Source organism: Aythya marila, assembly GCF_965140915.1.
Source record: "Aythya marila genome assembly, chromosome: 3".
In the NCBI taxonomy this organism is placed as follows: domain Eukaryota; kingdom Metazoa; phylum Chordata; class Aves; order Anseriformes; family Anatidae; genus Aythya; species Aythya marila.
The window spans coordinates 3009912-3034194 of NC_139044.1; the positions used below are offsets into that span (position 1 = coordinate 3009912).

A 24283-nucleotide genomic window follows, 5' to 3' on the forward strand; every position below is an offset into this window, starting at 1 on the left:
TTGGTGTTCAAGATGAGCTCCAAAGATTAATTTCTCTCCATCTCCCGCATCTCACACTGAGATCCATTTTTTTATTGTTTTTTTCCAGCTCAGTCTTCAGGTTATTTGATAATGCAGCTGCTGGTATTCGCTCCATGAAACCAATTGTCTTATGAGTTAAGTGCCATGAGGCCCTGTGCTGGCTGTTTTTATAATGACAGTTTTCCTGGGAAAATAGCAGCACACTTAGACTCAGATTCATAAATGCATGCAATTCAGAGCTTTATACTACACAGTTATTTGCAAAGAGAACAAAACAAAACAAAACCAGCCCAGGCAAAGCTCTCCACAAGCAGTAGGTAGAGCTCATTCATGTAATGATATCACTTTGAAATGGATGCTACTGAAAAATGAATGGTGTGTAAGTAGCTGCCATTTCCAAATGTCACAGAATTCTTTGCCCTTAGAGGGGGAGTGCAATGCCTAGATCAGGTTAGCTTTACATTTAATATGGCTTGCTCTCCAGGCTTAGAGTTGAGAGAGAGGGAATGGATATTGATTCTGTAAGTCGCTTTTTCTATTGATCTTGCAAAATTGTTAGTGATTTGGGTAAATTGGGTAAATTGTTTTGTATACACTTGGAAAAGTTTCAGCTTGCATCGTTTAGTAGGTCCTATTTTTCTTAATAGATTAATGAATAGCTGCTGACCAAATTGCAATAGTGTGGGCATCATTGAATTTCATCTAAAATGTATTGGCTTACCTTTCTGTGTCATGTCAAGAAATGAGCCGGACTTAAATGAGGAGTTAGTTACACTTTGTGGAAAGATGTAGAAGGAGAGAGATCAAAAAGTCAATATGGCATGCCAAACGTGGGGAGGGGGGTTGACATGGAGGGGACTGAGAATAAAAAGGTGGGATCAAAGGAGGAGATGGAAATCAAATCAACCCTCTAAATTACCCTTCTCAGGTAATCTTTACATAGGTCCCCAAGTCAATTGAAAATTAATTCCTTCCCCTATTAAAACATGAAATCTAAGTCCCTTTATCATGTTGAACACTAAAACTATTTTATAAATCAGCCAGATCTGGGCAGAGTTGATTCTTCTCACCATTTTCTGCAATGCATCACCAAAACGTGTCCTATGGTTTTTCAGCCTAAAAAGCGCAGTTGTTTTGATGGTGAGTGTAACATGGATATGCTCCACAAATAGCATATTAAATAAAGATGTGCCATTTTCTCCCCACACTAGCATTCTCCACCAATAAGAAGTATCAGTGCTTTATATTTTTACATGGATATAAAGACACAGTACATATAGATACATCTATATAGAAGCAACTTTCCTGGCTTCTACATAAGAGTGTACAGATGTAAATTTTTAGAGTCCCCTTCCTTAATGATTTACCCCATTCCAAGAGGTTTCCTAAGGATATTAAAGGCAAATGGAGCAAAGTGTTCATCTTAGGCTATCAGTACCAGGAATCAATGTTACATGATGTATGGTCTTGCACAGTGTACTGCCTCCTGGATAAAGGTTTTTATTAAGTAAAGGGCTTTTCTGAGCTCTGTTTCTCCTTGGGGAACTTTAGGAAAGAGGATTTAGAAACAGGTTTATAAATCTGTTTTGTGCTCACCCGAGGGACAGCAGATTGCTACCTTGGCTGCACTGGGCTTGTCTCAACAGACAGCACGAGGAGCTAGTTGTCAGTTCCTCTTCATTCCTTCACCTTGTTGAGTCATTTCTGCCTGTATTGAAGAAGAAATGAAAAATCCTAGTTGGTAGTTGGTATTAAAATCCAAGTTGTTCTTGCCTTTTTGGGGAAAGAGCTTTTGCTTAGAGATATATTCAGCACTTCTACAGAAATTTCTCATAGTATTGCTTGAAGAGACCCCTTTTGTTTGGAATAGACCAAATTTGTTGCTTGGATTGAAGAGGAACAGAATATTTCATCTACATTGAATGTGCTTTAGTGGGTTATTTTAGAGGTGAGTGAGTCTTCTGCTTTAAATAAAAGAGTCCAAACGTAGGTTGGACTTTGACCCCTTCCTGCCCCTGTTTCACCTCAGTCAGGTCTGCTTTGGCCAACAGAGCATGTGGAAAGGCTGTTATCCTGCAACATGGTGGGAATGACATCTCTGACCCAACATGTGAAGTGACCTCCCAGGTCAGTGTCATTTGCATAACATAATGCTTATTTATGGCACGCTGCACTTCGTAGTCTTGCTCAGGATCAGAGTGCCAATTTGTAAATATGCAAAGCTTCTCAATCTAAATCAGTAGGGCAGACAAAGTGATAAGAAAGGAAACAGAGAGGGGAAATGTCTTTTTCTGTGCATGGACAGGGACAGGAGTAAAATCCTATTGTCCTGAATGCCAGCTCCATGTTCTTCCTCAAGACCGCTCTCCTGGAATCAGCTCCCTTGAGATATCCCAGACATCATACATTTCAGGGCTTGACCATCTTTCTTCCCATTTCCTCTCTCCTTTCTTGGGCTGGCCAAGGCACATAGACTATAGATTAATTACTTCACCTTCTACAGTGGGAAACTGTGCAAGATTCCCAAGTGCTAACAGTTTCTGCAGCTCCCTAGGTATTGTTCCTGCCCAACATCAATGTCACTGACCCTGGGGCTTTTCTTTAATTCTCTTTAATTATATGGAGCAGTGTGGGACAGCATTCAGCTTTTTGTTTCCTTTTAATTTTGCTAGCCTGAACTGTAATTCAAACAGCATAACAAATGTGTATTTCATTGATGGCTTCTCTGGTCTGGGGACTCATTGACTGAAAGCTGCCATGCATGCAAACAGGAAAGCAAGTGTGTTTTCATCAAATGGCAGATTGCTTGCAGAATTTATGTTGGAGGCAGGTAATCGAAAGGTAAACACTGAAGAGCAGTCATCCCACTGCTGGGAAGAATGTATAGGGAAGCTCAGGTAGTCTCAACCTAAACTAAGAATGTTTCAGACTAGACTGGAAAAATACAGTTGAATGCAGCATGAAGCATGTAGAAATGGTACTGGTCAGCACATTCCCCAGGGCAGAACAAATTCTTTGGTCTTCCAATTTTGTGAGGGTCTTTTCTTTTGGAGGGCTTTCTGGCCACCTGTAACCAAAACTCAACACAACCCCCATTAGTCTCTGTACAGTAATGGTAGGGCTAACTCTAAATCAATGCTGCTCTCAGAGAACTAAGAACAGGTGCCAGGCAGCTGCTGTGTCAGTGCAATATGCAAAAGCAAGGACAATTTCTGACATACTGCAAATCACTAAGTTTGGTGCTTCAAAAACTGTTGCCTTCAGTCTCCTTGTACTGTCTGACAAGAAGAGCAGCAAATCAGGAGTGCAAGCACGTTCACCTTCTCCACCATTACTGGTTGATGAATAAGGTGTCAGGTGAGGTTGTTTACTTGGAGAGCAAAATGAAAGAGAGCAACCCTAGAAGAGGAGACAGTGCTTCAGGAGGAAGACAGATGCTGAAGGAGCACAAAGCTGCAGTTAATTCGTTGTAAAATATTATTTGTGCTAGATGTCTGTGATAGACAGATTTAGATTTACGTCACAGTATATACAAACATACCAGTTACTGGTAATTGGATAAGCACACACACAAAAAAAAAAAAATCAATGAACAATTGTTTTCTTGTTTATATTGATCTTCTCTCCATCACAATGCCGGGTGTATTTCTACCACAAGCAAACTTTCTGTAGCTGTTATTTCCTTGGACTGAGGCACAGTGAATCCCATAAACTATTCTGGCAGTAGGAGGAGATCAAGATTAAATATGCTTTAGGGAAAGGCTTGTTTATGCAGGAATTTTCTTCTTCCAAAGCTGGATTGAAACTTCTTTTGTTAGAATTAGAGCTGACCTATCTCATCAAGCAGGGAATGAAACCTTGTGCTCTCTGTAGAATAAACCTACAGTGGGTTGTGTGGTGTGGATGATTTCCCATATTATACTATTCTTAAAGTCCACTCCAGTAAATTCAGTGGGGTCTAACTAAAAGTACAGCCCTATTAAAATAAACTTTTTTTTTTTTTCCTTTCCAGAAGCATTTTTTTACCTTGGACAAAACAATAATCTTCATTTTCTAGTTTGATTATGTTATGTTTTATTTAATGTTAAAACGTTTTTTTTGGGTTCTCCCTAAGCTGGTTGTATATCCCTGCTTTAACAATAGATGTTTGTACAAAACCTAAAATCATTTTCTGACTGGTTGGTTGGATCACTGGAATTATTTTAGACTTGTTATATACACAGAAGAGTATGTCTCACATTTACTGCATGCTGCTTTTAAGGCATGAGCAGTGAGCATATCTGAAAGCATGTACTATTGCCAGGATAATTTCAGAGAGCTGTGACTGCCAGTTGGAAGTTGCTGAGCTGATCACCTGGAGCATTAATGTATTGCCATCCCTTAGCCCAGCCTTGGCACTAAACCAGAATGGTATTACTATCTCGTAAGATAAATCTCTGATAGCAAAACATTTTGAATACAGATTGAGTAGCAGAGAAATGAGAAACATGGGCTGGTGGGACCCTCAGCCATCATAAATTGGCCCCATTGGGCCATAGAGGTGTCCTGCATTTTGACAGCATTCCTCTGAGAGCTTCCTTCAAATAGGTGTAGATGAGGAGAGCAGTTTTCTCAAAATGTAGGCTGCAGAGAAAAAAAAATGTAGGGAGGTCTCCCTACTAATTATCAGGAAAGAGCCCTTGTAAGTGAGGCTGGCTGCTGCTGCTGCTCGCAGGTGTGAAGCTGCAGGTTGGGGCGGCAGGTAGCTGTGGCTGCAGCCCCCTCCTCCAGCTGCCAGCCAGGCATCCCAGTGCAGCTCTGGGTCTCTGACCCTGCCCTCCTTTTCTCTTGCTCCTCAATTCCTGTGACAGAAGAAGCCTTAGACATTTTTAGCTGGTGATGAGAAGAGATCTTGAAGCAGAGCTGGCTGCTGACATAAGCACAGGTGCAGCTTTGGAGGCCTGTTAATACACTCTACAGAGATGCGACAGCAGTTGAGACAGTGTGTCTGTAACACCCTGGTGATCACCAAGCAGCATGGACAGCTCTCTTGCTTTTCCAGCTTCATGGTTTTCTTTTTACAGCAGATACACTTCTGGTCATCTTTGAATCAGTAACACAAACTCAAGAGGCAGTACAAATGATAGAGAGATGCTTCAATGCATTAAAAAGCAATTGTAAAATGTTGATCTGTTGTAGACACAGTAGAGAAGATGTCCAATTTTTCTTTACTGTTCCAGAGATTACTTGCACCTCATAGGGACCAGCATTGTGCTTTACTTAAATTCATCCAGGCAGAGAATGAAAAAAAAGGTGCGTGGCACTTGTTGCCTGAACTTAACCCTAACAGAAACAGCTCTGTCTTAGCAGGGTAGCATAGCCAATAAAGGGCCATGCAGACCTAAATCCTATCAAGAAAGATATAATTCTTGCAAATATGAATCCATTTCACACAGAGGCAGGAACCTCTGGTGGTTTTTAACTTTTAGAATAAAATAATTTGAATTCCTGAGTGCGGGCTGAATGGGAAAGCAATTTTCAAGCAGACTTCAGTGGTGAAAGAGGCACTCATTTTACTGCTTTTAATTTAGAGGTTTGGGCACTGTAAGAAAAACAGAAAATATTTTCTCCCTGCAATTTTTGTCCATCGTAATTGAAATACACCTGGCTGTAGCATTTGTTTCCATAACTGCCAAAGAGGCAAGACTGGAGTTTTCAGAATGGTTTAGAGGAAAAAGGCTTGTTGGAAGTCACTTGGGATTGCACCGAGAGCAAGGTAGGTGCCCAGCTCTTACAGGGAATCAAAAGAACTGAGGCGTTTAGCTCTGTTCATGCCAAAGAAATTCTTAATGATATATTCAACCTTGAAGTCTCATTCACGCAGAGCTGGGTGGGTTTTTTCTTTATGCAGAGTGTTTTTAAACTTACTTCTGCAAATGGAAGACTGCTGGGTTGAGAGAGGGGAAGCATACATATATTACTTGAGCCTGCCTCCAGTAAGCAACTCAGGTGATTAAAAGTTAGCCCATCAGCCTTCTGATTTGCTCAGGTGCCCTGAGGAGGGCACAGGGAGTTTGGTGTTTCAGAAGGAGCTTGAATTCTAATGCAAACCATATAATAAGATTTAAAAAGAGGTGTCATGAGCTGTGAATCTGTTGCAGATTAAAAATAAAAGATAAAGCTCTCTAATGGCACCCTTTTCTGGTCGCTATTTTTATTCTGTCCTGCTGAATGCCCATTCCTGCTGCCTCACTTAGTTGTGTGCATTTTGCTTTTCCTGACAAACCTGCAGATTTAGGGTGAAAACAGTTTGCAGCTGATTAAGGACGGTGTGCCTGGCAATTTCTTGCTACTCTCTCTTATTGTGCCCTTCGTAAAAATGACAGGCATGGTATAAATCCTAGTTTAAATCAATACCTGCAAGTGCTAATCTCTGAAGAGGAAAATGTCAAATACCTCCTGCTGTGTGCAAGGACTCAAGTTTTATGGCATCAGGTATTAAAGGCTACCTAAATTGTTCACCTTTTTCCCCTTGCCCAATGCTTTGTGCTTTCTTTTCTGCCATTCATTATATTGTTAACCATTCTCATAAACAGTGCCTTATTAGTAGGGTTAACAACCTGGGTCAGCCTTCTTATTTATCCCTCAGACCTCTTCAGAGAAATGTTTCTGAAAGCGCTCGGCGTTAGTTGCTCATTTAAGTATAACATAGCACTTCGGGTGGATCTTGGAGCCAAAATCGTTGGTAAATTTAGTCGTTATTTCAGAACCCTAAATCTTGAACGCTGCTGGTCAGCATCCTACTCGTCACCCATGGATGCTTTTGTTGCTGATTAACATTAGGGTGCATAGTGATTTTATAAGCCTGCTCTGCACTCAAAAGTGTCAGAGGAGAAAAGCAAGTAAGTAAATGATAAGATTGAAAGATCACTTGGCAGTGGGAACACAGTGTGATTCGAGGTAAAAATGATTTACCTGCCCACTTTGCATCTGCTCCATCTCTGCAGATGTATGTGCGCTGTTTTTCAAATTGAGATGATTGGACAGACCACGTTAGCTCATAAAATTATTTCAGAAAGTGGATAGGCAATTTCTGCCTTCACTGACATCCTTGATCGGCTTGAAAGATAAACTGCTCATGTATTTGGGACTGCATTTGGGACCCTGATTCTAGGAAGTACTTGAAATCATAGCTTTTTGGGGGGTGAGGGGGTATTAACAAGCCGAGAAGGGCTGAAACACTCTATGTTACTATTTTTATGGCTCTTAGCTATTTATTTATTTATTTATTTATCTCATGTGCATGCCTGAATTTTACTTCTCATTGCATTAGTTCTGTTGCTAAAATATTACACCAATTTAGAAAAATCTTTAGTTTCAACTCATTGCAGCCCTAGATAAAAAATGTCATTGATGCTGTATCAGCCCAAGGGAGAGCCAAGGAACACTGGGCCACTAATGCCTTCAGATATGTCTAAGTGCTCTGTGTTTTTTTTTTTAAGCTCAGACAGCTGCTTCTGGCACACACAAGCTCTTCAAGTACAAGCAGCAGAGAGCATGTCGGGCAGAAGTCAGAGCTGGGAGATTCCTGTCATCTTGAGAAACACATTAACAAAGTATTAGCAGATCAGAGTCCGCAGCCACGCTGGATGAACGGCTTCCTAGGAACAGACCTCTGAGTTTTGGTTGTGTCCCCTCAGCCATGGAACAGCACGAGAGAGGGCTGTCTGCCAGAAGAGGGGCACAGTGTTTCCAGATGGTTGCTCACAGCTACCCCAGTAAGGACTGGGTCTGTAGCAATGACTTAGGGGATTTGTTGTGAGACAGGGAGGGTTTCTACTAGAGGAGAAACTCTGTTCTGTTTCCCAACAGAAGCTGCTTTCAGCTGCTATCTTTGAGGAAGTGCCCTTGGATTGTGCATGCTAACACTAATTTCCTACTGTAAAAGTCCTGTCACAGAAAGAATATATCTAACAACCATCATTTTTTTCACAGCTCTGCAACTGGGAGGACTGCTACTTTTCTGTCATTTCACACAAAAAAAGAAGCTGTAGTTCCTGTTTTATGGCAACTTTTGGAAGCCAGGAGCAAATAGGTGTTGGAGAATAATATGGGCTTACGAGAAGTAAATTTGCACCCTTTTGCCCAAGACAGCAAGTGCCAAATTCTGTTCATATAAACAGCCCTGCTGGGGAACACCAGGTCTGTGTGAAAGCATATCATGGGTCACAGGCTGTTTTATAGACATTTGCTACCAGATGAAAACAGTGCAGAAGTGCAATCCATTCTGCCTCTACTGCAGCTGTGAAATTCCTGCTGACCTCAGCAGGTTACAGTTACGTTTAGGGTTGTTTGGAAAGAGTGAAGACGCAGAGTACGGCTGCATGTGGGGTTGCATAAAGGCTCCCCAGAGGAGTTCAGGTGTACCCAAAGGTTTCTGTTGGGGGCACTTTTTGATGGGAGAAAGGGGCTCCGTACAGGTTTTCTAGGGTCCCACCTGGGGTTCTGATTCAAAGATCAAAGCCGAAATTTCCTTAAGTGGTATATTCTTTATTGCAGCGCTGGATGCACAGGGGATCTCTCCACCAATTGTGCATGTTCGAAGTAACAAACTATCTCATATTTATACAGCAAAACAATGAATATTCTATTAATGTCTATACATATTCATTACCTAACCCTGCCTACTCTTGCTTCGTATGCTAATTAGCTTATCAGTCCTTGTGCTTGTGCAAAGCCTTCCAAGAATTGTTGGCCGGGGTCTTTGGGATGTGGGCAGTGGTCTTTGGGAGGAAGACTGTAGGTCTTCCTCGTGACGCCCTTTTCACCTTTTGCTTAAAAAAATGCCAGGTTGGATGAATCAGTTGTTTTCCAAGCTGCAGAAATGCCGAGTTGGCTCAAACCTAACTGAGGGTTGGCAGATAACGGGATGTTTCAGTTAACAAGACATAACAGAAGGTTGACTCAAGTTATCTCAAGTCTCAGCCTGATTGATGGTCGACAGAGAACGGGATGTTTCAATTAACAAGATGCTTCAACATAACAGAAGATCGACAGATAACAAGATGTCATCTATTTCGTTCTCATTGATTTTTAACCACAAAATTTATTCTATCCTAAAGTGAGTTTATACAATATCAGTTCGGCTCAGTGTTCCGGTTACGTTTAGAGTTGTTCAGAAAGAGCAAAGACAGAGTCCAGTTGCATGTGGGTTTGTGTAAAGGCTCCCCTGGGGAGTTGAGCGGTACCCAAATGCTTTCGTTGGGAGCACTCTTTGATGGGAGAGAGTGCTGTGCCATGTGGCTGTCATCATTTAAGAAGACTGCTTCAAAAGGCTTCAGCTGCTTTTCTTCATGTCTTGTCCTGTTCCTCACAAGAAGCTTTCAGCTGTGATACTCTGGCTCCTGTAGTGGAGAGAGCTGGATAAACCATGAGGTTGGCAGGCTAAAGCATGAACGTCCAGGGAATGTACTGATAAAAACACAGCACCATTCGTTCTTTGACAGATGCTTTTTGAGAAAGTCTGGTTTCAAAGGTAACAGCAACTCTTTAGCAGAAAAGAACAAGGAACCAGTAGCTGATTTGACAGTTTGGAGGCATTTGTTGGTGTTTATGTTTCAGACAGAAAACTCAAATACAGTGAACTTATTAACAGAAACCAATAAAAGGGAAAGTAGAGGCTGGTAACTCAATACAGAATATTTTTCCTACAGTTTTACCAGTTAGATCTGTGTTGTTAAAGTTGCTGAATATTTCTTGTTAGAATTCTCTAATTGGACATGCTTATAAGCCAAATTTCAAGTATTTGGGGTGAAACTTGCAGTTGTTTTGTTTTGTTTTGTTTTGTTTTGTTTTGTTTTGAGATATCTAAGTTGAAAGCTCATGGTGTCCTTGAACACGTCAAAAAAATGTTGATGGCAAAAGTTATGACTGAGAAGGTATCAGTCCAGCTTAGCTTTTCCTCTGTGTATAGAATTAAAGCTATAATGAATTGTAATGCAATTATGAGAGCTATGGCTCCTGGATACCTGGATGTGACACTGTTAATCAAGCTGGAGGTGTGAGCTGTGAGCCAGGGCAATTTATTACACAAGGCAGAGATGGAATTAGCTATTCTTCTGGTGTTTCTGGTGGTTATATCTCCTCTAGTGAACGATGAGGAATGGAATTGTTAATATAAAGTCACAGATTTTTGAAACAGAAGTCATGGATTTTCTTGCACCTCAGTGGAAAGTTGTGAAACTGCAGATTTATTTCTAAATTCTTACTGATATTTAATATTCCCTAATATCTTGTCACTGTTCTCCCAATAATTTGGACAGTGAAGTAAATGTGTTGCTTGCAGTTGTGTCCAAGGCTTGTATTAAGATAATGGAGGCAGTTACGTATTTCAGCATAATGCAGAATTATCAGTGTTTCAGATCTTAAAACTGGAATTCAGTTAAAAATTCTGTTCTTCTAGCCCAGGCACTGCAGGATCTCATTGGTTTTGTGGAGAGATGACTAAAGGTAGGGAAAGCAATTATGAAATAATTATGAAATAATAATTATGAAATACATAAAATTCCAAGTGAACTGGATCTCAGTTCCTTGGGCTTCTTAATGAACCACAGTCTTAATGAATAGTGTTAATAGATCTTGCACATGAAAGAAGCAAATTTTTAACTTTATCTCGTCTCAGACTCGTATTGAACGTAAATGCTTTTATTTGTTAGCTACATATGCAATGAACGGCACCTTTTGTTCTGCTGGTGATTTTCTTTTACGCTGTAGTACCAAAACTACTGCATGTCCATCTCCCTCCCCTCTCTCCCCTCCCCCCACCAAAAAAAAAAAAAAAAAAAAAAAAAGGTGAGAAAAAGGTGAGTAAAGGAACTACAACAACAATTTTTTTTTCACTGAAAATGATCTCAAGCAGAAATCTTAATAGTTACGCATCAGTGTTTTCACATGTATTGCACAATGTAGCATAGTATCTCAGACAACCCTGAACTTGGAGCTGCCCCTGTTGCTTGGCACCAGTTTGTTGCTCTCAAATCCTCATGGTCCCTCCAGCATCCTTCACAGCTGTAGTAAATTCTTACGTTGAAATAAACCATCACAGAACACCCAGGGTGTTGTTCAGATGGAGACCAGTGCAGTGGAGCATTAGCAAAAGTATGGCATTGTAAAGTCAAACATGAAAGGCTAGGTAATGTCAACCTCAATCTGAAATGGGTGGGAATGGAGGATAAGAAATGTAATGAAACTTGATTAGAAGGAAAGACAAAGTAACAAATATAACCTCAGAGTTTAAAGTTTTGGTAAAGTTATAAATAGGTAAAAGCGAGGTCCATTTGTATGAACTATCGGACACCTTTGATAGGAAGTATTTGTACCTGAGCTACTTATAACTGAATTTCAGTGAATTATTTTATGCGGTAGTTCATGAAATATTCACATTGACTGACACAGGAGCTTGTTCTGATGTATTGGTTAATGGCTGAAAGACTCAGCGAAGGATGGCAAATGTCAGATCTGAGCCGAGCTAAAACATCTCTAGAGAGGTGCTGTGGAAAAGGGTAATATCTCTTGTTCTTTTTAACACCTTTCCTAGCAAACGAGATGAGAAAAAGTGGGGTGAAACTGCCTGGAGATCTTCAGTGCACCTAGTGCTACAAATGGAAAAGCTCATCCTAAAGGAGGGAAGGAGTGGCAGAAGATAGATCAGCTTCACACACCCTGTGGAGGAGGTGGGCGGGAAGAAAGGAAAGGAGTAAGACCTGGGAAGTTGCAGAAAACAGTAGGTGCAGATTTACAGATCTTATTGGGCAGAAGGGAGTGGGAGATGCTGACAGGGGAGAGGGAGATGCTGAGAAGCAAATCTGATTCTCTTTCGTAAACATAAAACCCATGTAAATTAAATAAAAATGTCTTGCAGCAGACAAAAATAAGTGGGAGGGAACAGAGGACTGTTTCAATGGTGGCTTCCTGCATGGATCACAAATTGTCCCAATTCCCTCTATGTGCAGCAGTCTCCCTGCAAACAACACAACAATTTCTGACTATTTAATTACCAGGGAAATACTGACAGGCTGGAGGGTATTCTGGGAAGAGGAATAATTACTTTTGAGAGGGCTTCAACTGATTGAAGTTGAAGGCCTGGACGAGAAGGGAGGGAGACAGATGCCAAATCCCAGATCAGCCACCAGATCTGGCTCTGTTCTGGATAGGAACATTCTCCTTAAATACAGTCAGTATTTTCTTCACTGCATGATCGTGTCAAATTACTCACAGCTTTTCAGTATCTTCCTACTTGCTTTTCTGTCATCACTGCGTCTGTTTGAAAGTGTCTTGAAGATGAAGTTATTTCCTGAAGGATTTCTTGTATGTTTTTCCCCCAGCAGTTCATCATTCTTATCTGCAGGTTTTATTGTCAGGAGGCAGCTTTTTTTTTATTGTTGATTTGTTTTGGTTTTCATTTTTTTCTGCAGGTTTTATTAACTAGCTCCTGCCAAGTTGTGACATTTTACTTTTCTAGAAGCTTGTCTTTGTTTCTCCTCTTATTATCATCCAGTTACTTGTGTGTTTTTTGTTGTTGTTGTTGTTGCTTGTTTTGTTTTGTTTTGTTTTGTTTTGTTTTCCCACTGAATTTATTTCTGAATTCCTCTCAGTCTCCACTTGACCGAAAGGATGCAATAGCACTTACTACTCCATTTTAAGTCCCCTCTTCTTTATTGAATGAAAGAAGAATATTCTAATCTCTCTCTCTCCACTGTTAGGTAATAAAGGAAGCAAAGCCCAGACATGAGTTTGTTTGAAATATGTCTTCTTATAATGACACGTCCATCCAGATGCAGTTCATCAAAATGGAGACATCCATCACATGAGATGCATGTCAAGTCAGGCAATAAGCTTCTTGCATTTCAAGTGAATGTGTGAATTTCCCACCCGTGTTATGGGGTTACTGCATATTTTTCCTAGAGAGGACACAGATCACATTATTCGTCTTCTCTACAGACATCCATTTCATATGTGCAAATTGTTATTGGTTGCCCCTTACTGCTCTGAGCATCCAACACTCATGTATCATGTCCCAGTCTGATGCTTATCTCAGTCACAAATGGGAGGATACTGCTGGCTCCCATTGAACTTATCAGCCCTGTTATTACTATCAATCTTTTTCTGCAAAACTGTCAGCTACCTAATTGATCCTCATCTCACGTTTGGGTAGATGATTATTACAAAGTAAATCTAGGATCTCTGTTTGTCTTTCTTTTTACACTCTTTTTTTTTTTCTGTCCATCCCTGCAACTTTGTTCTGAATTTTGTCCTTAATAGGCCTAGAAAAATATGTTCAGATTTACATTCCAAATGAGAACTTTGAGGAGATTCACCACCACAGGAAAATCCAGTAGTCATTGTTAAGGGGAAATAGAAGGCTAAAAAAAAAGGAGCTAAGAAACACACAGAAAAACCTAATTAACCAGGGAGCGTGCTTGAAGAAGTGACATTTGTAACTAGTTATTTAAATAAAAGTAAAAAACAAGAAGCAGAATGTACTGCTAATAACAAAATTTATCATTCTAGGGGATGAAAAAAAAACAACCATTCTTCTGTCATTTGCATTTTAGATACCTGTCTGAAGTTAAGGAAACGGAAATAAATGACCAGTTGATAAAGGAATGTGTACTTGGAACAAATCAAGTTATGTGTGAAAAGAATGGGGAGGAATGATGTTTCTGAGAAACCTATGTGTACTGGCTTTGTTAACAAAGTTTGGAGTCATGGTAACACCTTTGTGCTTCATGAGAGTGATTGTGGTGGCTTTTCTAATTACAACGTGTTCAACCATTTCAGCAAGCAGACATTGGAGTAGAAATGCAACTCTGATGTGTGTTGATTAAAAGCAGTGGAAATCTGAATTATGCTATTGTAAAAGGGGCAACATTTGGACGTTGTAGCAAAGAATTTGCTTCTAAAAGAAAAGAATATATAGGCAAAAATACTGTTGTTTTTTTTTTACAACAAAAATAAATGTAGATGACATAAGTTATCATGTCTATTGGACCACTGCTATTGGTGCAATTTCACTGCACAAAGTTAGTATGTCATAGAATATTTCTATCTATTTATCTATATTCTTCAAAATCCACGGTCCAATCAATGTCCTTTTTCTTTAACTTGAAAAAGGATGGGGAAAAAATTTTGACTTCTGAGATCATCATGCAAGGTCCCCACTGACAGCTGCAGGAGAAAAGGAAAAATTAAATGAAGTGTTTACTGGCTTGCAATTCCTAATTTTTGGTACCAAAGGCTATTGTTGACAGTCTTATTTGTTTTCAGAAAGTTTAAATTGTTGTGATTTGGGGTTTGTTTGTTCTCAGAAAGGAATCATTGTATTAGTATAATAATTGGTAGGAGAGCTGCCTGAGGCTGCCCTCATGGTATGCCCTCAAAGGCAAGCTCCGGATCTATTCTCTGTAGCACCTTTTGTTTTTCTATCCTTTCCTGATTTGTGAGGGTGTGAGCAGCCTTGGAAAACACAATTCCAGGAAAAAAATCAAATAACAAAAGCTCACTTTCATTCTACCTGAGGCAGCAAAGCACCAAAAGGTTACTACCTAGAAAATAGTGATATCAATAGGGAGATGTTTGTGATACCAAACAGACTCTGCCAAAAAGGGAAGACTTAAATGCAAGTATAGTTTTATTTTAACAGAAAGCCACAAGAAACATTTTCTCGAAGGGAGGAAAAAAAAAAAAAAAAAAAAAAAAGCTCAAGTAACTTGTGCCTAAATCCTTGAGGGGAACTCAACGGCAGCCAAAAAGCTGATCAAAGGTGAACAAAATCCAATACCTGCCGGGGCTATTTACCAACTAGGGCCAGGCAGGTTTGTGTGCTTATTGTCCTGGAGTTGATGAGGACTAAAAAGCAGAAGTCATCTGGGATTCATCTTCAGCATTGCAAATCCCTCCACGTATTGAAGAGCTGCTTTTTCTCCTTGCCACTGAGACACTTCTCTCCCTTTTGTAAGGTATGTGGAAAGATGCGAGCACACCTGCTAGCTGATGGTGGTCCTTGTAAGATCAAAGGGAATAATAAGAAACAGGCGAACTGATAAACAAATGCAGGATAGACTAGTGATAAAAGGCACAGTAACTAAGAGTAAAGCTGTTTAGTCAGAGTCGGTGGGCACTAAAACTACAGGCGTAGCCTCAAAGGAGTTTGACCTAGACTTTGTAACTGATAAGAAGAGAAAAGCATGATGAATGCCTGGTTATGAGATCATCAAAGGGCAGCTGTGGAAGTATGCTTTTTTTTTTATTATTTAAAATAATCTTTGTGACCCAGAGATATTTAAATCTGAATATGTTACTGTGAACAATGCTAGCCAGAAAAGGGTGTTTGTGATCAAAGATGCCTTGTAGATGGTTGCACCATCAGTAACACTGTGTGTTTGCAGGAATTACTGTGTATTTGCATGCAGAGTGACTTTGGCTTGATTTGATTGAGCCCTGCTTCAGGAGCAGCTAATAAATCAAGAGAAAGGAAAATACAATCTGCTGGTGTGGGCATGCTGCTCATTTCAAGTGCATCAGGCTCTGGTCAAAGTGGAGGGGGAACAGAAAAAGAATGCAATTACGTGAATGCTGTTCTGTGCTCACTGGACAGGGCACAGTGGAGGTAATAGTGAAATTCAGCAATTGTTACAAGGGATTGAATGCAGAACAATCCTGCTTTTCACAAGGGCAGGGGATGGCCTGAGGAACAGGTCACTCCCAAATGGCAGTAGGATGTAACTGCACCCGATTCACCTCTTCCTGCCTTACACAGCCCTCCAACACTGTGTCACCGTGATTTGGACACCAACATGTGCAAAACAGTTTGGTCTCATGCTGTAAAGCATGACTGACAGTGGCTTTCAGTACAACCCTCTATTTTGGATACTTGGAGGAGGAAAATCAAAAAACTACATCTCGTGGCACTCACAGGCCTTTTTGCTGCAGGCTGAACCAAAAGGGCAACAGCTCTTCCACAAAGCATAGGAGAACATCTGCAAAATAGGAAAGATTCCACATATTGATGTATAAATACCATTTTACATGCAGAAGAATAATAGAAGTACTATTTTATATGAGTAGAATGTTTCCCTTTATCTTTACAGAAACCACCAGATGAAGCTTGGCACTCTTTGGTTTTACCTCGTTCTCTGGTAGAGAGCAGGAAACCTCGCTCCTGTTAAAAGCAGAGGTAGACTTTGCACACACAGGCTTTCCTTTTCCCAAATTGCAGTCTTAAGAACTGCTGTGCTGGAATCAATTCTGGTGTCAATAGGGCTACTCTATGCTGGCACTGCTTTCACTTTAGCCTTAGGTAATTCTAACAGAAGACAAGCCTACAGCTCCAAAAGTGCCCGGTGGGGTGTATTTACCCACAATTTAAACAGAAAACAGGAAGGGCAGGCTGCAGTTTTTCCTGCTGAAGAGCTGAACAGAGCAGGGTCAGGCTGGCAGCTGGTGCCCACGCTGCAGTGACCCAAAACATTGAGCAGGAACCGAGCAGGAACACAGCTTTGTGTAATGTTCACGCAGATGACTTCTTCCAGGAACTGGGGCTACCAGCAGCTACACTGTTATTGCTAAACACAGTCCCTGTTTTGTTCCTTTATTTTATTCCTTCCATGATAATATATTATTGCATTCTGCCAAACCCAGGAGAGCAAACTGGGACAGTGCATATGAAATCTCTGTGTATATTCAGGCCCATTTTTGCCATCCTGGAGCTAGGCACATTTACATTATATGACATTACCTTGGGGCTAGCTGGACACAAATTGACAGTTAAGCATAGCTGTGGGCAACTGCCTTTTGGTGCACAATTGCAGTAAATAATTTAGACTAATTTCTTTTGCTATTCTGTTATGTCAGGTTTTTAACATTTGTAAGCCGTTTAAAATGAAAAGACATACTGGGGAGTTTGTTATAAACATGCCTCAAGATGCCGTTTAGAATAATTGTGATGCTCCAGCCCTGTGCAAACCTTTCACAGTGAGGAGATAAATACACTTTATTGAAACAGGAAGCATCCACAGCGAAGGCCAACATTTATGTGACTGCAGGAAACAGCATTAAAATCACTTCTTTCAAAATTCAATGCCTTTGGTGAATACACAGCCTCCACTCCAATAAAATTTTGCCTGAAGCACTGGATACTGAACTCCAACCATTCAAGGAAAAAAAAAAAAGTCCAATCTATCAATTATATATGAAAATTGGAGTTCACTACTTAGTGACTCAGTGGTTCAATAACATTTCTGTAGGAGAATGCTTGGTCCCTGCTTGAAGATCTGGAAGCGACTGGGAAATAAGTGCTCTCTGAGTTCATGGGACATGCTTCTTTTTATCAACAAACTTACTATACTGGAAAACAACGTGTGTCCATCCTGAAGGGTGTAGCTGGCTATGGTGTTTGGGGGAACCTGGCTTTCTTATGGGTTTTGATTCTGGCGTTCCCCCTTCACCCCTTCATAGCACTCAGAAATCCAAAAGCCACTCTCAGAACTGCAAGACATTTACGTGAGAAACATTGTGGAAGAACACTTCGGCTACTAATCTTTAATTGTTGTTGGAATTTCATCTAGATAAAAGCCAAGGAAAAAATTGTATTCCAGTTTTGTTTTTGCAAAACCTTTTAATGGCGCCAGGACCATTGGAGATGGATCACAGACGATGTCACTGCTACTCCCACTAATATCTATTCTGCAATTTATATTCGTCTTGTGGAAAATTGATCTGAAGTCTTGGTGCTTTCCTAGTTTCCAGACAGAATGAAAAAACAAACAAACAAACAAACAAACAAAAAAAAAAACAAAAAACAAAACAAAAAAAAAAAACTTTGCAATGATAGAAAGAATAGAGTGGAGCAGTTCATATATGGAGTGGAGCAGTTCAGTTCAGACCAATCCCAGTTAGTTTGGGAAATTTCAACGAAACTGTTTAATGAATTACACGGGACGTTGTAAGAGGAGGAGTGTGCAGCAGTGCCTGATTCCTAATTCATGAATTTACAGTAAAAAAAATAAAAAAGCTAATAAATGGTGTTCTCTCCAAAGATTGTAGCCATACTTCTATATAAATTATTTTATGGCAAGAATTCATTTTTTACATAAAATGGCTTGTACCTGCAAAACCAGTAGTAACATTGAGAGTGAAAAGGAACAGAATTCAGCAAGTGGGGTTATGGGTTGTGGGTTGGGGGATTGTGGGAATTTACAGCACTGCTGTGGGGGTGACAGTATCAAGGTTGATCAAGCAAATGCAGCAAAATTACATATGGAAGGCTGTGAATAAAAGCAGCAAGTCCAGCACTGAGCTAGAAAGAGATTGAGTTTCTGAAAGCAAACTGTAGGTTCAAAACAAATTGCGCCATCCTACAGCAAAGAGCGCATGGGTGAGGTGGAGGGAACATGCTAAAAATACGTGATGCGAAAAGGATAAAGTGGTACAGACACCTCAGGACAACTGGGAACATGTAATTTGGGAGCAGTCCGTTCAGATGCGCAGCAGGAGCTGGAGGACGAGGGAAAGGCAGATAACAAGTGACATGAAGCACTCCCCTCCCGCTCCCAAGGACAGCGGGTATGACAGTGACAGCCAGGACCTGGAATCAGCAGGAGGAGTAGTACTGGTGTCTGCAAACCCCAGCCCTGGAGTCTGCAAACCCCAGCCCAGCCAGATCCTTCCCCAGGTAGCCATGGCTGAGGTCTACAACAGGAGGAGACCTGAGAGCTCCCCAAACAGCAGGGGGAATTTGTGGCGCCATCAAGAAAATGGAATTTAATCCAGAAATACACAATGCTTGGAGTCCTGTCTCTCAGCTGACATTGGGGACCTCTCTGTCCCTAACACAGCTCTTTTAAACTGCACAGAAGGTTGCACAGTAACAACCGTGTCCTGTATTTGTATTAGGGGATTGCAAAATAACAGCGTTTGTAGGATCTGGCAGTGAACCCCGAGTAATTCTGTGTGGCCGTGGTAGAGAATTTGTCTCAAGTGATTAGGAAATGTTTCTCTGAATGCTGATACAATGAATTTGGAGTAAATTATAACCAGTTCCCTTTTGTCAGGTGCTGGACTCTGATCGATTCCAGCACAGATCAGGGCGCAGTTCTTTCATGCAGGCTGTTCATAGCACAGGCTTTGCTCCATGAGAAACACATCGTCAGCATGGAAGGCCATTGACTAATGCTGCAGTGAAGGCCAAGTGACATTTTTCATGCTTTGGAAGGTGAAGGCTGTGGCGTTAGGAGCATTATTTCATGTGACGGCGCCTCCAAGTTCAGCACGTCTGCTGGGGTGAGCATTGGTAATGGCCAGGGCGGGCAGGGCAGTGAGGCTTCTCTGAAACAGGACCTCCCCTGGCCAGACACCTCAGCATTGCTCCCCTGCTCCCCCAGGATGCTCTGTGTCATGTGTTCAATTCAACCTGCAGGATCATGACATTTTGGCCCTTTTTTCCCCACCACCCCCAGAGGACCGAAGATCACGGCCTAGCTCTAGCTCAGAACCAGCGCTTGTGCCTCTTGCATTAAATCAAGAGGCAACTGGTCCCTCAGCAGCTGCAGAACGCTTTAAATTGACCCAAGGATTTATTTGCATAATGATTTGGTGTCCCCCCCCCCCCCCCCCCCACACCTTTCTGGACGACCCCAAAAAGGAAAGAAAACTGCGGTGTTTTACACTGCTGAGAAGATTTTTCCTGATACTGACTGAGTTCATTTTGGAAGCGTGATCCAGCTGAGAGCTGCCTCAGATTACTGCTGCTGGTGCTTAGATGTAATTGAGACTGGAGGCCCATGGACAGCCAAAAGAACCTGCAAGGAAGTCTTCGATATCTCAGGCATGTGCATGGGCACAGGACAACCTCGATGAAAAGCAACACAACACTTAAAAGGCTAATTAGGACTGTGACCCTGGAAAGGCATTGCCAGTACTGTTCATTTAGGCTGAAGCTAGAGACAGACGAAGGTATGCACTTCACATTGTAAGTGCTACTTCGGGGTTTTCCAACAAGTGCTTTGTTTGCAAAGTACAGCGGTTTTAAAGTGTGTTTTAGAGAGGTGGTGATGTGCTTAAAGCAGATGGATCATAACAGGCTGTACTGAGACAAAGGAAAAATAAAATCAAGAGTGCCCATTTATTTGTGAGGTGAGCAGGCAGCAATCACCAAGCAAGAAGAAGCTGGCCATGCTGGCTCTTTCCCCTCCTGTCTCATAACATCTACACACTGCAGAAGCACGTGCAGTACTACATTGCCGAAGTGCCCCCCTTATGGCCTTGCAGAAGAGCAGTGCTGGTGTTACAGACCAGTACAGAGCAGCTGAGGGTGAGAGGTTTAGAGGTGAAATCCCATATTCAGGTCTACTTCTGCTGTTGCCTTCTTTGTGAGGAGCTGTGAACCCATAGGGTGGCCTTTTCCTTTTAATCCTCTACTTGTGTGCTTGGGGGTTCCTTAAAAGCTATGTGATGCAGCTGCAAAAAAAAAGACCTTATGACCTGTTGGGATGGAGGAGCATCCGGAGAGCCTAGGAAACACCTGTTGTCCCCAGGTGCTCTCTTCAATTACCCAGAGACCAGTCAGCAAGGATCGTCATTGTACCCCAGCAGAAACTAGACAGAAACATGCTGGGAATAAACAGGACCCTCATATTTTTACTGAGGTACTTGTGAACGCCAGTGGTTAATGCTACATCCATGGCCAACTTCTCCCCGATGCAGGAAATCAAAGAAGGGATGAACAGGAGACTTTGTAAATGGCTTTATCACATGGAAAACCTTGGATTTATGGTGATAGCTGATGTGTGTTTTTTTTTTTTTTTTCCCAATATGCATCAACCTGATTAATTTCATCCTATATTTATACCTGCGTGTCCTCTAATCTGTCGTATGCCATAGCAACAATAACAAGCTGATTGCTGTACCATTTCCATCAATACCAGTGGCACAGAACAGATGTATTGTTGCTTCAACAATAGCAGAGGCTTCATTTCGGAAAAATATCACTTGGGCCTTTTACTCCAGTCACAGACATTATCTTTTGTTTTCTGAACTTGTGGTGAAGGAGAACTAACAAAGTGTTTTATAACATTTTCTGTTTAATGGAATTTGTGGTAGGCAGGATTGAAAGGCAATGCAAGCAGAAAGGGAAATAATTTTGTTTTCAGCTTTCATTTGTTCAAAATTCCGTAATTTGTCCTTCTGCATCTATTACAATGCTCTAACGTTTCTTCTTTCATTTTCAGTGAAAAGAGATCAGGGAAATAGCAGAAGAAAACATTACCCATGTGCCTGGTGTTTTGCTGTTTTAAGTGGTGTTTTTTTTTTTTTTGTTTGTTTGTTTGTTTTTTTTTAAAAAAAAAACTTTCTTTAGTTTGATCCATTTTGCTGCAGTCAGTGGGCTCTCAGTCTCCTGTCCCCAAGACACAAACCTCTGCTTTCCTTACTTTTCCCTCTCCAGGTTTCAGTTTGTTGCTGGACTACCTTTGACAGCTGTGTGAGGCTGAGTGGTTGTATGGACAGACAGTGCAGGTTTTAAAAATTGCTTTTTGAATTAGAAGCTGTCTGGTTTGCTCTTGTGATGATGCACAGAAGGCATGATCCTGTAGAAATCAGCCCTGCATGGTACCTTTCATTACATATTTGCTGCCAGAGAGAATTTGAGTATCTTAGCTCATTTTGTTCACTTTCAGAAACTTAAGGCAGGATTTTAGCAGTCCTTTGCTGCATATTCAAAGGGAGAAAAAGAAAAATCAATGACGTTTTTAGAATTCAGTTTTCTCTGTGCTGAGAGTGTGTAATGCATCATTTCGGGTCTGTGTATTCAGCTCCACACCAGACCTTGCTGAGAAGAAGCATCTGCCAGTAACGCAGCAAGGCAAGCAAACACCTCCCTGAACAGAAACCATTAGGAAAAAATCCCCTTTTACCAGGGTTCAGAGCATGGTTTCCCAGGCAGGAAAAATGAGGAATGGCTGCTGTGGCCAGTGGCAGGGAGGAGATGCTGTGCATACCCTGGGGAGGGAAGGGAGCAGTACCTGGCCTCCCTCCCACCATTTTTTTTTTGGCCCATTGGGGTAGGAGGGCCTTGTTGGTTCCGAATGTCAACATGTCCCGGAGGGCAGGTGATTTTGGTAGCTGTAAGGGTCAGAGACAGCTTTTCAGATTTGCCTGTGCTGAAATGCATGCGGCTTGTGGTCCCGCTCCTCTTCCTCAGTGAAGGTGGCTGAAGGCCCCCACTTGTCTGAATACAGGGCTCACGCTGAGCTACCCCAGGGCAGGGGCAGGGAAGGGACAGGAGCAGGGATTCAAGCTGTCCTTTGCTTCTCTTCCCAGCCTGCTGGAGGCTCCCAGCCCCCTTTGGCAACCCAGTCTTGCCATCACCATCACTTCTGAGACAAAACGAGCTCGATGTCTTCATCACCATTAGTGATGTCTTCATTGCTCCACACACACTGCATTGCCCTGGCTGCACAGCTGTCTCATATCAGCCCACAGCCAAGGTTTCTCCTTCTGACCCCTTTCCAGGCTCTTCTCATCTCCCCTCCCCAGTTCTGCTCCTTCATCCATTCCCCAGCTATCTCCTCTGGCTCCCGCCCTCATCGTTCTGGTACTGAAATTCAGATTTATCCCCTCAGGTGGAGACAAGATTCAATGCAACTGCCTTTTCTCATTCATTCTTCCTTCACAGGAAATCAAACAAATGCCCTATCAGAAAACTCAGCCTTCTATTTTTATTTATTTTTTTTTTTTTTCTGGGTGGAAGGGAGACCACGTTATTTGTCAAGCACACCATTTGTCAAGCACACCTTATCTCCCTTGGATCGTACATTCTTTGGGACAAAACAGTCATTGTGAAGTATAGTATTAGCCCCATCAACATTATCTATTGATTATTTTTACCCCCAAAAAAGGAAATGTGGGGAATGTTAAGTTTGCATGGAAGATTATGGGTTGAAATGCTAAGTTTCTGGGAGCCATTCTGAAACATAAGAGATGTTCAAATGAGTTATTTTTAGTTTTGAAGTACCAAGAAAATCGTCAGAGTTTTTACTTAACGTTTTCTGGATCAAAATCCTAGCAAACAAATGCCATTTCTACAATGACAAAATAGGTATTTTTGATTTTCATCATTTTTTCTCCAAAAAATATGTTCTTCCAAATCAGCAGTATTATAAATAACAAGGCACAGGGAGAGGGCACATAGTATGGCCTAATGAGGGAAGCTGAATGCCAGGAGGAACATTATGTACAATTAGGTCTTTTTTTTTTTTTTTTTTTTTTCTCTTTATTTTGCCTTCTTCAGTTCCACTTTTTCTTAAGAGTCTGAGGTCTAAACAGCTGTCATCTTCCAGAGGCCTCATTGCTTTATGATATATTGTCCTTTGCTGTTTTGTACATTATTCAGAAAAGGAAACAAACAAAAACATGTGGGTAGATTCAAAATAAATGGTAAAATGACACAAAACCCCTGAGAATTTACCCCATTTTCATCTTTGATCCTTTATTTGACTGAAAGGACATCTTTCAGAGTGGTATTTTTCTCTGGTTGGTAGCCAAAATGATGGAAAAAAAAATATATCTAGCTTTACTTGGTCGAGCTTGTCTGTCTGACACTGGAGTTGGGAAACTTCTGCTAATACAGACTTGCCAGAAAAAAAGTAGGCCAAAAATTTACAGCTGGTTTTAATTTTGTTCATGATCGCCATAGAAAATTATCGGCGTTGTTTTCTTTGATCAGATTCCTTGTATGTCCAGCTGATGTCCAGCTCTCTGAAGGCGACAGAGAGACACCAGGTGTGTGCAGCACATCTCGTGCTGACCTGACCTCGCAGTGGGAGCTCAGCAAAGAAACTCAGCAAACTTGTCCCAGGGCAGCTGCTAACTCCAGGGTGTTTTCCTGAGCTCGTTTCAGGCAATGCATGTCCTCAGGAATGCAGCAGGTACATGGCGTTACAGCACCACATGCACCACCATCAGGGGACTGATCCCAGCCCCACTGATGTGTGGTCTCCTTGAGCAGCAGCTTGTTGCAGCATGTCTGCTATTGCAATAAGGACAATTCCCAGTTTGTTTCAGAGCAAATTCTCTGCAGGAATCACTGGTGTTACTGAAGTCAGGAACTGGCACATGTGATACTGACTCCAGCCTGCAGCCTGCTCCTGCTGTAGGACTACAGCCCTCTGGTAGTTGCTAATCGCATATTTGGTGGAGGGCTGCTTAACAGAGTAGCTGAAACAGCTCT

The 24283-nt window shown here is 41.5% G+C and overlaps 1 protein-coding gene across 3 annotated transcripts in view; it reads left to right on the forward strand.

The window, feature by feature from the left end:
- BFSP1 (beaded filament structural protein 1) overlaps positions 1-24283 on the forward strand; it is a 79547-nt gene that overhangs the window by 31946 nt on the left and 23318 nt on the right. The window lies entirely within an intron of this gene.